The 14,916-nt window shown below is 33.9% G+C and overlaps 1 protein-coding gene across 2 annotated transcripts in view; it reads left to right on the top strand.

Moving 5' to 3' along the window:
• GMDS (GDP-mannose 4,6-dehydratase) overlaps positions 1 to 14,916 on the top strand; it is a 741,723-nt gene that overhangs the window by 183,458 nt on the left and 543,349 nt on the right. The window lies entirely within an intron of this gene.

The following is a 14,916-nucleotide window of genomic DNA, read 5'->3' as shown; positions in this document are numbered from 1 at the left end:
AAGGAGTTAAAGCTAAATTTTATTTGGAAATTTGCACAGTTCTTTCTTTGATCAGAAATTCCTTCCTTTAAATACTGTTTCTTTAATTACCAGTAAGCTCCTCTTTATGCTACATTGTTGTAAATTAGTGAACATCACAACCTTTGGAGAATTTCAATGACAGGAAATCAAAAGACAATGTAAAGATAAAGTATGAACTGAAATGGTCTCCATTATTTACTGGAATGACTTGAAGGTAAAAAGTGATTTAAAGCATATATTTGAGAATATATATATATGACTGAAAAAGAGTGTGACATAGTTACAGACCAGTAATTAGAGGAAATAGATAGACTGAATGATGTCTAACCTCCAAACGTGAAGAAATAAAATGAAGTATATAGGGTGTATTTGTACTTATGGAAAAGCATAGGATAAAAATCACAAAGAATGTGAAGACATGGATGAGTTTTAGTTGCATCAAGTAAAGAGAATGACCAAATTGATAATGTCATAGACTTAGTGAAGTATGAAGGGAAAATTAACTGCTAAGCTTCATAGGACTTTTGGTTGATACATCATTAACATGAGGTTTTGTCTTTTCACAAAAATGACAAGACCAATTTATAGTTCTTTTCTGTGTATTTTAATGTGAAAAAGGTTTTAGTCTGTAGATTAATGTTAGTTCCTAGTATCAGCAACACTAATTAATAAGTCAATTTCATAGTTGCATATATGATATTAGATATTCTAAGTTATTTATTGTTGTTAACATGATTTTCTATCATGCAAATTTTCAAGGACAAGGTTAAGTAAAGTTTTAAAAATTTTGCTTGTTTATAAAACATGTGTAAACATAAGTGATTCTCTAAATATTTTTGGTAGTATGAGAAAAATATTTAAGTATTGTATTTTTTAAACTTGTTTTTAATAGTCATCAGATCTACCTTATTTAATTCATTCAGTCAATAAGTCATCTAATCAAAAAGCATGAATTATGCTCTTTCTATATGCTGAGTTGTGCTAAATGATGATGATTAGAAAAAAAATAGACCTTACCCTACCCTCAAGTTTACATTCAAATGGGATGTGTGTTTGTATGTGTGTGTATATGTGTACGCATATATGTATGTATGTATGTGTGTGTGCATATGCAAGATAAATACAGAAGAGATGAAAGGTAGCCCTAGAGGAGAATAAACACATAAATGAGGGCCTGGGGGGGGGGGGGACCTTTCTTTTGTAGGTGGTACTTGAGCTGAGGCTTAAATAAATCATGGGAATCTGGGTCAGATGTAGACTGATGTAGACTGATATTCTAGGCATGAGAGAGTTAATGCAAAGGAATAATCATGTATGAGCTACGAATATGTCTGTGTCATAGTGATCTTGAATGAGAATGATATGTTAAAGAATCTGAATAGAGATACGTGTGTGTGTGTGTGTGTGTGTGAAGTTATAATTATATGCATCTATATAGGTATATATGTATATGTTTAGGAATATTTTTTGAATATACATAGTTTTATATATGTTGTAAATATACATATCTATCCATCTATCTATCTAATGTTCTATTATAACATTAAATACCAGAGTCTGTTTTTTGAGCCAAGAGTTAAAAGGGAGTCATTAAAGTTTATTGACTGGCATGGAAAGTTGAAATGATCAAGCTTAAGCTTTAGTAAAATAATTTTGACAGCTATGTGGCAAATGAGTTGGAGTGGAGAAAGACTGAGCCAGAGTCCAATTTAGAAGGCCAATACAAGATATGCTGAAGAGAAGGAAATGACAAGATTTTTAAACTATTTTTGCAATTTGCAGGGTATGTGAAATAAGCAAGATAAATCTATTTTTATTTAAAAAATTATTTAGTATTTTTATGTTCCTCCAATTACATGTAAAAAGTCAATTTTAACATTCACTTTTTTAAACTTTGAGTTCTTCAAAGGATATGAACAGGCGGTTTTCAAATGAAGAAATTAAAGATTGACATAATTATATGAAGAAATGCTCCAAATTATTATTTTATTTATTAATTTTTTTTAGGTTTTTGCAAGGCAGTGGGGTTAAGTGGCTTGCCCAAGGCCACACAGCTAGGTAATTTTGAGTGTTTGAGGCCGAATTTGAACTCCTGACTCCAGGGCCGGTGCTCTGTCCACTGCACTACCTAGCCGCCCCCTCCAAATCATTATTGATTAAAGAAATGCAAATTTAAAACACTTCCTGGTACCACTTCAAAATCACTGGGAAAACAATCAGTGTTGAACAGGTTGTGAGAGGATTGGGACATTAATGCATTGTTGTTGGAGCCTTGAACTGATCCAGTCATTCTGGAGAGCAATATGCAACTACTGTATTCCCCAGATATAAGATGCTCCCATGTATAAGACACACTTTAATTTTGGGGCCTGAAATTTGAAAAAAAAATGTATTACATAAAGTTATTGAACTCATGTTTTTTTCATCATGAAATTCAAGGACCTTCTGCTCATAGCTTTTGGGAATCTTTTGTGCAAGTCTGGTGTATGCATGTATGCTCAGTGCATTCCATTTCATGAACCCGAAGCACCAATTTTCTGTCCTCCTTTGAAATCAGTAACTTCTTTTTCATCAGCTATTCTTGCCTCATGCTGAACCATCTTTATGGACACAGAAATTTCAATTGGCCTTTGCTCTTCAGTGCATTTCTTCAACTTCCTCTCTTAATCAAGCCATTTAGCTGACTTGTCTCTCATGGCCTTCTGCCATGGTGTTTTCAGTAGGGTTTCTTCTTCCTGTAGCCAGTCTCAGATTGTTTTCTCAGTTGGAGGAGTACCACACTGACATTCAGCAGCAGGATTTTGATTTGCTTTTGCAAACTGGATCAGTTTCTTCATTTGTAAGATGAGGAATTAGGACTAGGTGACTTACAAGGTTTTTTGAACTCTAAACTATGAACCCATGATCTTCCTCCATATTAGTGTTGAGCATAGATCATTATATAATCTTTGTGTAGTGATTAATGAACTCTTAATTTTCTATCTGGGTCATTCTTTCCTTTTCAGTCTTCTCAAACATTTCTTTCTTCCATGACCTTTGTGATCTAATGATGTTGACCTTTATCTTTCTGAATCATTTGCCATTTGGAATAGTTATCATGTTCCAAGATTGCTCATTTTTAGTGGTAGCCATCAAGTCTGATGTTATCCTGACCATGGCTTTTTGGGATTTTAGCTTTTTTTGGCTGCTTTGTAGTATTTTGGGTCTTGAAGCTCTGGATCTTGACTGTGATGTTCCTAGGGATTTTTCTTCTGGGGTTCAGAAAAATAGCTAGTAGGTTCTTTCTAGTTTTACTTTTTTCCTATGATTTTGACAGATATGAATAGTTTTCAGTTATGAATTTTTTAAATATGATTTCCAAATCTTTTTTAGCATGATTTTCAGGTAGTCCAATACTTCTTAGGTTATCATTCCTTAGTCTTTTCCCCCAAATCAGCTGTTGTTGATACTATAAATGCCACATTTTCTTTTTTCTTTTTTCTGTCTTTTGATTTTTCTTCTCATCTTATGGAATCTTTTTCTGGTTGACCCATTTTAATTTTTAGAGACAAGTCCTTGGTTTTTATTTTTCATCCTCAGTTCTAAGTATTAATTCTAGTGCTTCTTTTTCCCCCTTTTGTTATTCTATTTTATAATTCTTTTTTCATATCTTCCAGGCCATTCTCATGTCCATGGGAGGACATTCTTTTCTCTTAGCCTCTATTTGAAATTCTTGTGGAGTTAGTTTTTTTTTGTTTTGTTTTTCTGAGTTTACTATTTGGACTTCTTTCTGTCCAAGATGTTTCATTATTGTGTTCAGTGTTTTCTTCTGTCAGCTCATGCCTTCAAACTCAGTGTATAGATTCAGCGGCTTGCATTTGAGTCATTTTTTCTCATGCATCTAAATAGCATGAGAGTAAGCAGTTCCTACTTGATCCTTAGTTTTGTGGCTAAGTCTCAGTGCTATTAAGCCAAAATTATCTGATCTTTTCTCTCTTTTCATACCTAGTGCTTAAACATTAAATAAATAATGAATGTTTCTTGAATTAAATTGAACTGAAGAATAAAATTATCTGTGAATAGTGGAGGATCCAACAATCCAATTCATTTCATATCTACAGTTGTATTGGACATCTTTCATGATAGTGATGGACACCTTTGGGGAGATTTCCTTATTTTAGGTTTTGCTTGATTTATCACCAGTATATTGCAAAATAAAATTATCTTTATGATTGAATTTATTGAAGAATATTGAATCACCTTTGGTTTGTTGGTTGGTTGGTTAGTTGGTTCTTGTCTTTCATTATTGAAGAAGACCAAAATGACATCAGAAACAGAACAGTGATCTGTATATAATATTTGACCAAGACCTTTGATAATATCAATCAGGAGGATTTATAGAAAATTACGTCAAACTTTGGTTGCCAGGAGAAGTTGAGCAGTATTGTAAGTCAATTCCATGATGTTATACATGCCTGTATTCTGGATAGTGGACGATGCTCTCAAGACTTGTCTGTCACCAGTGAATCAAAAACAAGAACGTGTCCTTGCTCCCATACATTTTAGCATGATAATTTCAGTTTAACACTTCATCTTTTACTGTTGAGTCAGATGTCTGGTTATCAATAAGTCATAAACACAGTGAGACTGAATTCTTTTACTTTCCAATTAATTCAGTTCCTGTAAAGATTTGGTTTGCTGTGGAAAATTCTTCCCTATTACCTTTTCATATTTTACTCAAGAATATCTTCTCATGAGTTCCTCACACCTAGGAGTGAGGTACCTGTATCTTGTAAGGTGTGTCTTGCAAGGTTCGTGAATAAAATGTACAATTTTCTCTTACTCTAAAAAAAAAAAAAGAATATCTTCTCATGGATTGAGTTAGAGTCTTAAACCTGTGATTTCATTAGTTTAAATAAATGATAAAACATAGAATAAATTGGGACCTTTTTGCCATTTTTAGCCTTAGAATGACCTGGAATTCTCAGAGACTTGACAGTAGTCACAAAACTGATATATATGTTAGGATCAAGACTTTTAACTGTGATCTTCCTAGATTAAAAGCCTGTTTTTCATCCATGATACTATATCACCTTTCAAAGATTTTATTGAAATTAGAAACTAGGGAAAAGACCTTGGTGTTACCAATGTTCTCTCAGTCTTCCATGTTTTTTTTTTTTGTTCTGTTTTTTTCTCCTTTTCTTAGATATATTGCAATTGGTCCCTCAAATTGAGGATTTATTCTTTAGAATTTAGCATGGGTCTTATTATGCCACACCTTAAATTCTTGCAAATGATCTCACATCATCACATTCACAAATCAATTTGGTAGAGACCTATTAGAAATGAAATAGTGAGCAACACAGAAACCGAACTCATTCCATAGTTTGTTTTTCAGTGACAGAACTTAGTAAATGTTCATATGTGTGATGATGGATGCATTTTGCAGTTAATGGTGTATTCAGTCTCCTTTTGATGTGTGTGTTGTGTGTGTGTGTATAAATGTATACACATACACAAATACTTGACATCACAGTGGCTTTATGGATTTTCTGTCAGCATACTTTAAAGACAAATAATGTCAATTAAATATTTTGGGGCTTCTCTATTATAAACCATGAAGCAGTTTAGTTGAAGATACACATTGTAACTCAGGATGGAAATGAAAAACCCCCTGTTGAGTGAGGCCGTTGTGGGCAAATTCCTCCCACTTCTCTCCCCTCCCCTATCCCCCTAAGTTGTGTGAGGCCACTGTGGGCCATCCTGCCAAAGGGATAAATGCTGACATGTACATTAAAGTGTATCTTTTTTCTAAAGATTGGAATTTATAAATATTTATCATTGCAGCTAAATCATATAATGAATGTAATGTCAGTTTTCCCATTTAGTTTTCTCTTAAGCTTATATTTTAAGCCAGTAAGTGATAAGAACTTCAACCTTCAACTACATCCTAGTTTTGATTCCTTTAAACACGTGTTCCTACTTCTGATAGTATTGTTAATAGTATGTCATGCTATTAAAAATATGACATGTTAACATTTGGAAATGCAAATTAACTTTATTTAGTGGTATAAATTGATATATCTTTTTAAGAAACATGATTTTACAGTGATATCATAAATTATACTCTGAGAGAAACTTTTTTTTTTCTGTCTTGTAATTGAACACCAGAGTAACACTTTTCTAACAGAGGTTTCCATACATTTTTATGCATCATTTAAGCCTATGCTTATTATTTCTGGTTAAATATCACTTTGAAGATTTATGGAGCTTGTTGGGATGTAGAGTTGTTTGCATCATTAAGAGTCTTGTATACATGTTCTTTGGTAACTAGCCTAATTAAATAATTTAATTTGAAGCGGTAAAGAATTCTATTTGCTTATTTTTAGCTAGAAAATAAATAATTGAAAACCTCTACTTTCTAAATACTTAGATTTTCTAGTAGGAGGAAGTTCTTGTACAAACTTTTTAATCATTTCCAGGAGACTGAAAAAAAAATCAGACCAGTTCCATATTGAACTTCTTGATAATATTGTTTGTTCCCAGAGACTTAGTTCCAGAGATTTAGTGCCATTCATTACCTCTCTCTTTCACTTTTCTCTGTGCTAGGGACTATACTAGCTTAGTATAAAGAAATTCTCCTTGCTTCCTCCTCGTATTGATTCTGCATTTATAATTTACTTTATATTTCCTATTATAGAAGATAGGAATGCACAAATGGGAAAGAATTCAGAATTTTCAAGATTGGCATAGGTTTCTACTGGCTGTTGTTTTCTCTCTGTAATGCAAAAAGAAGTGGTCCTGGTTCTAAGAACTTCTGACTCCATAGAACCTAATTTAAAATTCACTTTTTAGAACTAACCTTTCCTTTTCTACTTCCCTGTTAGGTAAGATACATTTCTATGCCCAAATGAGTGTGTATAAAAATTCAACCTATTTTAAACCAATTCCTATGAGAGCAAGATTCTTGTGTTTCTTGTCCCCCACCCCTCAACCATTTTCACCCCCTGTATAAAAGCTTTTCCTTGAATGTGTCTTTTTTTTTTTTAGGTTTTTTTGCAAGGCAAATGGGATTAAGTGGCTTGCCCAAGGCCACACAGCTAGGTAATTATTAAGTGTCTGAAACCATATTTGAACCCAGGTACTCCTGACTCCAGGGCCAGTGCTTTATCCACTGCGCCACCTAGCCACCCCGAATGTATCATTTCTGTGAGATTATTTCCCTCATTCTTCCTCTCCCGTTTATCATCTCTCTCTTTTTTACCCTTTCATTTCTTTTTCATACCCTTGCCCTCTGTCTATATAAATTCATTCAAATTGTTCTAATAATCATCATGCAATTCTTAGGGGCTGTAATGTATCATTTTTCCATTTAATCCTAAAGTCCCTTATAGCTTCTCTTTCTTGTTTTCCTTTTTATGTTTCTCTTGAGTCTTGTATTTGAATGTTAAATTTCCTATTCAGTTCTTGTCTTTTTATCAAGAATGCTTGAAATTCCTCTAATTCATTGAATATTTACTTTTCCCTCTTAAGGAGTATACTTAGTTTCACTGAGTAGACTATTCTGAGTTGTAATCCTAGTTGTTTTGCCCTTCAGAATATCATAATCCAAGTCCTCTTTAAGGAGGAAGCTCCTAAATTTTGTGTGATTCTGATTGTGACTACATAATATTTGAATAATTTTTTTCTAGCTAATTGAAATTTTTGATCCCTGGTCTTTTAGAATTGGACTATACTATTTTTGGGAGTTTTCATTTTGGTATCTCAATCAGGAGCTTATCAGTGGTGTCTTTTTACTCTCTGAATCTAGGATATTGGGGCAGTTTTCCTTTATAATTCATTGAAATGCGATGTTCTAGGTTCTTTTTTTTAAAATCTGAACTTTAGTTTAATAATTATTTTTCTCCTTTTGTTCCTTGATTTATTTTCTAGGACAGTTGTTCATCTGATGAGATATTTCACATTTTCTTTTCAATTTCTATCCTTTTGACTTATTGTTTCTTGATGTCTCATGGAGTCATTACCTCCCTCTTGGTCAATTCTAACCTTTTTTTTTTTTTGCAAGGCAAATGGGGTTAAGTGGCTTGCCCAAGGCCACACAGCTAGGTAATTATTAAGTGTCTGAGACTGGATTTGAACCCAGGTACTCCTGATTCCAGGGCCAGTGCTTTATCCACTAGGCCACCTAGCAGCCCCCAATTCTAACTTTTAAAGAAGTATTTTCTTTAGTGAATTTTTTTATCTTTTGTCCCACTTGGCCAATTCTTTTTGATGAAGTTTTATATCTGTTATTACCATTCTGGATTTTTAAAGTATTATTTGCTGTGCCTCTTTTACCAAATTGTTAGTTCTCTGTAATTTTATTGTATCACTCTCATTTCTTTTCCCAATTTTTCCTCCACTCTTATTATCTCTCTTTAATTCTTCTTAGAATTTTTTGGGGGGCTTATTTCAATTTGCATTTTTCTTTGAGGCTTTGATTATAACTGTTTTTACTTTGTTATATTCTTCTGAGTTTGCGTCAAATATTCCCTATGACCATTCTAGCTTTTTATGGCAAGGATCTTTTATTGTTGCTTTCTCACTTTGCAATCTGTTTTTTGAATTTGAACTTTATTTTAATGTTGGGTTTTGCTCGTTTTGTGCGTGTGTGTGTGTGTGTGTGTGTGTGTGTGTGTAGGTCCTACAATCTATGTTAGTTCACTGTCTGCTATAATCCATTTCTAACTAGTTGTCCATCCCCCATATCATCTTTGAACTGAGAGCTCCAGAAGCTGATGCTGCCTGTATAGTTGCCGCCAACAAGGTCCGCCACTGGCACTGCTGCTGCATGCATTCTGCCCGTCCCCCACCCCAGGGACATAGACCTTTCTAGGTGCCCTCCTGAGTTGTCTTATGCTGAAAAAAGTCTTTTTCTTACCTTTTGTTGGCTTACCTGCTTCAGAATTCAATTTGATCCATTATTTTAATGTTGACTTTAATGATATATTGGAAGAGTTGCTGTCTTTCCTCTGACATCTTTTCTATCATACTACCAACTACTTGTAATACTTAATCTACACCCTCACCCCATTCCTTTCATTTGAACTTTTCACTAACCACATCTCTCCCGTTTTGTAATTGTGAGGTTGATTATCTACTTCTAAGCTTTATGTTTCTTTCAAATTTCATAAGTATAATATCCATATCATCATTCTATTTATTGTGAAAAATGTTGATCAAAATACTACCAATCATCAAGTGTTATAGCATTCTGTTGGGAGAGATTCTGAGAAGAAAGTACTCTTATTGGACATCTATTTACTGATCACCTTTCTCTAGATTTCAGTTTTCAGCTATTTTCAAACTGTCCTAACTGTATTGTCTTTTGTATCTATTACATCCATATGGATTTACTGAAGTTCTTACAGAAAAATAAAATGTTAAGAGGCAACAAAATATAGTAGACAGAGAATGAGCCTCAGAGTTTATAAGACTTTTTTTTTGTGACCAGAGGGATTGCAAGTCAAATGAGCCACCAAGTGGCTCTTTGAGATCCTAAATTGCTGAGGAAAGCTGATCTACTTTGATACAAAAAGTTTCTCCTGGCATGCTGTCTATACCAGCTAACTCCCTGTTCAGCTAAAAAAAAGAACAGATGATGTGAACATCCAAAAAATATCAGTTGCTTTCCTTCAACTATTTTTTTCGAATTTTTACTAAATATCGCTTATTTGTATGTATTTGTTTGCTTATTGTCTCCTCCTTTAGACTGTGGTCTCCTTGAGGCCTGGGACTCTTTTGTTTCTTTTTGTATACCCAGTGTTTAGCAAAATTCTTGGCATATAAAAATTGATTATTATTTAAATTGATTATTATTTGAATCTTTTGTTTTATATTACTGATTTTCAAATAATTCACCTTTCCATGTCTGAGAGCCATTTCTTACAGGACAGAATAAAAATGCAAAACTAACAAAACTGAATTTTAACTTGAGAATAACCAACTCTACTCAACTCGGTCAAGAAAAGAGGGAGGTACTTTTTCTTTCACTCTTCAAATTTTGTCCTTGTAATTAAACAATGTTCTTTTTTACATTTTCTGTTTATGATGTTGAAATCAGTGTTTTTATTGTTTTCCAATTCTGGTTATTTTATTTTGTGCCAGTTAATATCTTAGTATGTTTTGTTTTTGTCCTCCCATAATCTTCCTTTCTATGAATATGGTAATATTTAAAATTAAATTCAGTATCATATTAACTAGTGAAACCTATTACTTTTGTCCTGAGGGTTTTATGCTATCCTTTACAATTTTTACCTGACTCCTCTCTAAAACTACCCATTCTCAAAGGTGATGTCAAATACAAGTTCTTCTTACTCCCTTAATCCATCCATAGTTACTCAAAAAGGATGTTGGATTTATTTTCTGCGGATTCCATAAAACTTGTAATGTATTCAGTATTTGTTTTACCCTCTAAGACTTTGACCTTCTTGAGGACCATGTCCAGTTCATTACTTTATTTCACAGAACAACTAGCCCAATGCCTTGAACATCATAGGCACTCTGCAAATATCTATTGAAATGACTTAATTTTATTGTTTATAATATGCATTTCTAAATAATAGTACTATTGTTTCTTAGTAGTTTTGCAAGATGCTATCTTGAACTTGGAAAAAATAAAAACTAGAATGGAATATTAACAGAGAGAAGTGGTTTTTTCCCCCCATGGACAAAGGAGACAAATTGTATTTCTCTAAGTAAATTCATAAGTGCTGGGATTTGGCCCAATAAAATATGTTGTATTTGAAATTTAATTCACGTATCACTTTGATTTTGCAGTTTTAATCCATCCTGTTTCAAATTCTTTAGGACTATTTATATTTGTTGGTGGCATCAGTTTGGATGATGGACAGTACTGAATAGGTGCCTCTAGTTTCAGTGGAAAAGCCTTTAGAAGGCTGAGACACTCTGATCCTTTCAACTTATATTTGTGGTAATAATTTATCAGTATTTTGGCTTAATGTTTCACTGACTTTTTTATAATAATATTTTATTTGGAGGAATATTGTGATTTTCTGAGTGATTTCTCTAATGGAAATTCATGACTTTATGTAGAACATATACAGATATTTCAGTGCATTTTAATTGCTCCAGACAGCAGCAAATGCATGGCAGTAATAGTATGCTAAAAGGAAAATGATGCTAGTCAGTTCAAACAGATTCCATCAAAGCCCTTCCTTCATCTTTGGGGCTACACAGAGCCTGGAAATGTATTCTACATTTTTTTCATTGTATTATTCTCTGCCAATGAATTGCCCAGAAGGGAAATCAACCTAACATGTGCAGGCAAAATAACACTTATCAGCATCTTTCTTTTTAATTTTTGTGACAAGAAATTGAATGTAAAAAAAAAAAGTATCTTTATGTAATGTCCCCCTCCCCTCAGCTTAGTACTTTACCTTTTGACTTTGAAAATTGAGGCGATTTGACATTATTTCCATCTTCTCAGCTTCTTTTCATTTCTCCCTTCCTTGATATCATTTTCCAGTTCTTTCCTTTTTTCCAAACCAGTCTCCAACAGTAAGACAGGCAAGGGAAATAGACATTTATATAGCACCTAGTATGAGCTATGTAATTTTTACAAATATTATCTCTTTTGATTCTCAACATTGATTCAAGGTAAATGAGCTTTCTCTTTGATAAGGTCAAGCCCTCCACATATGTCCCTGATTCCATTCCCTTTTGTTTTTTTTAGGAAATAAGTCACTAGTGCCAAGTCTTTTTTTTTTTTTACCCTTCATGATCCCTGTGCTGTATTGGACAGTACCACCCTTTAATTGAATACTCTCTCCTAATTGTACTTTTGTGATGCTCTACTTCCCTGGTTATCCTTTGACCTGTCTACCCTCTTTCCCTATTTTCATTGATAGCTTACCCTCAATTCAGTCCATATTCATTAAGTATTTTTATTTTGAAACAAATTTTTTTGAACACTGTGCTAAATGCTGGTGATACAAATAATAAAAAGAAAAATAGGGGTGGCTAGGTGGCATAGTGGATGAAGAGCCGGCCCTGGAGTCAGGAGTACCTGGGTTCAAATCCGGTCTCAGACAATAATTACCTAGCTCTGTGGTCTTGGGCAAGCCACTTAACCCTGTTTGTCTTGCAAAAACCTAAAAAAAAATAGTCTTTGTCTTTAAGGAGCTTACAGTTTAATGAAGGAAGACTACACAAAAGGAAACTGAAAAAGAAAGTTGAGGGGATGATTCTCAGACATCTTGTTTGATGAAACTGAAGCTGAACAGAGCAGCAAATGTAGAGAGTAAAGGGGGGGGGGGAGAGAGAGAGATTACAATCTTTAACTATTGGTATTTTCTGTGCTTCTGTCTTAAACATCCCACTCTCCCCTCTCCATCAGCTTTTAAGGTTTTAATGATCTCCTTGTTAATGATTTATTTGTTCTATATACCCATCCCTACTTTCCTCCTTCAATTCTAGTCCTATCAACAGACAGCTGGACTTTTCTAATTGGACATGTTAGAGTCATTGGAATCAAACTTGACTAAAATATAACATTATCTTTCCCTTAAAAATCTCCCCCTCTCTCTCTTTTTTTGTTTTTGGCAAGGAAGCAGGGTTAAATGATTTGCCCAAGTTCACACAGCTAAGCAAGTATTAAGTGTCAGAGGATTTGAACTCACATCCTCCTGACTCCAGTGCTGGTGTTCTCTATTCTGCTCTCTCTACTGCACCACCTGGCTGCCTCTCCTCTCTTTCTTTATGTTGTCAAAAGCAACACCATTCTTCTAGTAGTCTCAGCATTATCTTCTACATCTCCCTCTCCCTCCCTTCACATATCCTATATATTTATCCCTCCACATCATCTCTTGTGTCACTACTTCTATCCACTCAAACAACTACAACCTTAGTTGCTTATATTATTACTGTAGCCTCCTGATTTATCTTTCTGTCTCAATCTTTTTCCATTCCCATTTGTCCTATATATATATATCAGTGGTACCAAACTCAAATAGAAAGGGATCTCTGTGGATTAAGCTTTTCCTCATTGTATTTTCATCTATTTCCTTATATTCTGGAAGTTTTGTAGGCCAATTTTTGGTACTCTGCTCAACATTACTCAACTCTATTTTTTTTTGAAAGTCAAATGGGATTAAGTGACTTGCTCAAGGCCACACAGCTAGGTAAGTATTTATTTTTTATTTTTTTTTGTAAGGCAGTGGAGTTAAGTGACTTGCCCAAGGCCACACAGCTAGGTAATTATTAAGTGTCTGAGGTCAAATTTGAACTCAGGTACCCCTGACTCCAGGACTGGTGCTCTATCCACTGTGCCACCTAGCTGCCCCTACTCAGCTAACTCTAATGGCTCCCTACTCAACTAAATCTAGTGGTGCCCCATTTGACTCTGTGATCAAATACTGTAAACTTCTTTTTTTGACTTGTACAACCTAGTCCACACCTGTCATTTCTGTCTCATTGGACATAATTTTCTTTCTTCACTCTGTATTCTAGCCAAACTAGTCTTCTCTCTATTCCTCATACATGATTTTCCTTCTCTCTTATGCACAGTTTTTTCATTAACCATCCTTTATGTCTGGAATGTACCCCTTCCTCATCTCCAGTCTTAAACTCAAGTACCACCTTGATCTTCCCAGCTGCTAAAGCCCTTTCCTCTCAAGCTACCTTCCTTTGAACTATTACATCTTATGTATTCTTTTTAAATTTTCCTTTATATGTTTATTGATTTACTTGTCTCCCCATTAAAATGAAAGCTCTTTACAGGTAGGGATTGTTTTATTCATTATATTTTTGTTCTTAGTGACTATCCCTTTGCCTGATAATAGGAGGCATTTAATAGACTCTAATTGATTGAAAATGTTCCTATGGACAAGGCTGAAGAATGGAAGAGAGCAGCTCTTGGAGTGATAAGATGATTTTTGGTGATGGTTTAATCTACTCTTAAATTGAAAAGGATCATTTACTTGGTAAATTGATCTGCTAAGATGCCAGTATTGTAGAAAATAATTGAATCCAAAGAGAATGACTCATAATCTTTATTCATAAGTATATGGATTATTTCATCTTTTCCAAATAAAGCTCTTGGTACAACATTAATTTTCCACAATGTTAGGAAATGAAACATTTTTTTTCAAGGCAACGGGGTTCAGTGGCTTGCCCAAGGCCACACAGCTAGGTAATTAAGTGTCTGAGGTCGGATTTTAACCCAGGTACTCCTGACTCCAAGGCCGGTGCTCTATTCCCTGCACCACCTAGCCACCCTGAAATGAAACATTTTTGTAAAGACAGAAATCATCTCATGAGGCTAAATTTGTTCAGATAGTCTTAGAAAGAATTCAGGAAGCAGTAGCAAAAAATTGTTGAATATGTTTGAAACATGAAGGTATTAGCTATTAGTTCTAACAACCTGTTTGGTAAGTGGAATATTGTAATCTACAGAATGCCTAACCTGTGGAAAGACATGCAAATTCCTTAAAGGATCTAGAATCATAGGATTGAATATAAAGAGAAAATTATGACTATTTGAAATACTTATATACTAGGACAAGAAGCCTAAAAAAAGTAAGAGGAAAAGGATTGTGTTTTAGGATTAACAGAATTAACAGAAAAAAATATAATCAGAATGCCCCAGAAATGGTCAACACTCTTATTTGAAACGCTATGCTAGCAAGCTAGGGATCATTTAGAAAAGAGAAACTAGAGCAAATTGAGTTAATGTTACATTATAACTAGTTACTGAAATAAAAAAATAGGAAAGGAATATTGGGTATCATCATAATGGATTCAAGAGAATTCTTGAATAGTTTAAAGAATAGAAGGAATATTTTCCCAATTTTGTATCCATATTCACTGACACTTGATAATTCTTATAAAGGAAAACAGGTTTTCTAAATGAAACTA

The sequence above is a fragment of the Macrotis lagotis genome, chromosome X (genome assembly GCF_037893015.1).
Source record: "Macrotis lagotis isolate mMagLag1 chromosome X, bilby.v1.9.chrom.fasta, whole genome shotgun sequence".
Classification (NCBI taxonomy): domain Eukaryota; kingdom Metazoa; phylum Chordata; class Mammalia; order Peramelemorphia; family Peramelidae; genus Macrotis; species Macrotis lagotis.
The sequence above is the reverse complement of the archived record's forward strand: the minus strand, read 5'-3'. Positions and strand labels throughout refer to the sequence as shown.